The sequence below is a fragment of the Lactuca sativa genome, chromosome 7 (assembly GCF_002870075.4).
Source record: "Lactuca sativa cultivar Salinas chromosome 7, Lsat_Salinas_v11, whole genome shotgun sequence".
Classification (NCBI taxonomy): domain Eukaryota; kingdom Viridiplantae; phylum Streptophyta; class Magnoliopsida; order Asterales; family Asteraceae; genus Lactuca; species Lactuca sativa.
Window position 1 is genome coordinate 3,925,183 of NC_056629.2, and position 2,450 is coordinate 3,927,632.

Consider the following 2,450-nt stretch of genomic DNA (forward strand, 5'->3'; position numbering starts at 1 on the left):
TATGTTCATTGTTCAGTGGACTCACCTAGTTCATGGGGGGGCTCGACGAGTCCAAGTGAAAATTCATCCTACTCGACGAGTAGGAGGCCATGTGTGCAAATTTTTGAGTTTTGCTGCTGGAAATGGACTAGAATCATTACCCTAAACTGTTTTGGACCTATAAAACCTGTTTTTGATGTGATAATGATTATGCTAATCCATTTTCAAAGGTTATTATCAAATTTTCAAGTTTTATATATGTTTATATGATTCTTGAAATTGTTGATTTGAATGTTCATGCTTATGAGTTTTAGTAGATCATAAGAATTATTTGCAAATTTTTTGATGAAGTAATTTTTGATCTAAATGTTATTGACGGAGTCCATAATTTGTCCTCAAGTTATGGATTACCAAAAGTCATTTCTTTAAAGAGTCATTAAAGAACCATAGGTTACATAAAATGAAGAGTCTTCATTTTAATAGGCCATTAAACTGATAAGTTATTGAATATGAAAGGTTTTGAATAGTTTCAAAACTTGCCCTCAAGTTTTGGAATTTGTAAAGTAACTTTAGAAAACTTTAATTCCAAACCCTAGAGTTTTAAAAGTTAAAATTCAACCCTTATACTTTATAGTATTATAAGTAAATTATATATATATATATATATATATATATATATATATATATATATATATATATATATATATATATATATATATGGGATGGTTCATGCGAAAATGCAAATAATTTGTGAAAACAAGAAAAACCTATGATATTGTGTCACCTCAACATTATATTTTGGAAAATAATTCATCCAAACTTTGACATACATGATGATAACCGATGATAGATGAGAAATTGTTTCATATTAGCAAAGTATGATTTTTAATATTTTTATTATGAAAACATGAATTTAAAAATGATTAAGGACGTGAAAAAAAATTATTAAAACCGTCTTTAACTGTATATTCTCATAACATCATCCAATGTAAACTTACTATCTTTAATTTATTGCTAATAAATTTATTTTTTTATAGTACATGTGTTCGAGTTTTATAAGATAAAATCTGCTTTCGCATTTTCGCAAGATATTTATGTTTTCGCATGAACCTACTTATATATATATATATATATATATATATATATATATATATATATATATATATATATATATATATATATATATATATATAAGAGAAAGTAGGTTTTACCGTTAGTTGGCCTCATTCACGAAGCCGGTCTATAAGGGGGTATAAGGTTGTTGCCTATAAAATGACAGCTTAATGGATGTCCACTCTCACCCACTGCTTCCTTGACTAGTGGAGGGTCGTTAGCCGAACGGGTAGGAAAAGGACTATAATTCTCTTTAAAAGTATAATGATAAATATAAAGTAACTAAACCTTTTAAAAATTCCTAATCTTAGTTACTTTAGGAAAATGTGAATATGGTGTTATCCATGAAATTACACTTTGTACATTACCAAGTCGTTGGTGGAGCGTGTGTGGGTAACCGGCACACTAACATGGACTAGTAAGAGTGACAAAGGGTGACTTAATGTTTATCATAGATCGGTGGAGAGCATGTGGGTAACCGACACATTGATTAGGTGATAAAGATTAAGGGTACCAAGTTAATTTTCATGGTTATTCACACATTGTTTGTGATCCTCGACATCACAGTCACAAACTTGAGAGGGCAAAATCGAGATTTAAACATGCCATTGAAAAGTTCAATGAATCTCAAAAGATCTAGGAGTTTCAATCCAATTAAAACCTAATACCTATTTCGTTTTTCATAGTGGAAATTGGTGAATCGTCATTCGCCTACGTTCAAATATTTTATAACTTGGATTACGACATCCTTCTTCCAAGTTATAAAGTATTGTGTTGGGTCCTAGCCTTAATATTACATTTGGGTGTCTTATTAAGGATTCTATATCTAATCTAAACTTGTCTTTCTTCTTTTTAGATGTCTTCCAACAATGCTGCTTCTGGCTCAAACCCTACCAGCTCCTTCTCTCTCATGAACTTTTGTGTGAGAGTCATCTTTGATGGCTCAAACTTTAATGATTGGATCAGGAAAATCTGGATGGTCACGCGTTACAAGGACAAGGAATATATCCTCGACAAGGAGCTGAAAGAAATTGATGAGTCTACTACTACTCCATAGGAGATCGCTAACTTTAGGGCACATGAGAGAGATGCTACCAAGTGGCATGTATCATGTTGGCCACAATGACAACTAAACTCTAGAGGTCCTATGAGGACTTTCACCCTTTTGAGATGCACATGGACTTGATGGACCGCTACCATCAGAGTGCTCATCAAGAGAGGTATGCAATTATCTCTTCCATGATAACAACCTGAATTAAGTATGGTGAATCCATCATGGTCCACATGCAGAAAATGAAAAGATTTGTGGACCGTTTGCTGAAGTTGAATGTGAACTTCCCCGAGGAGTTGGCTATCGA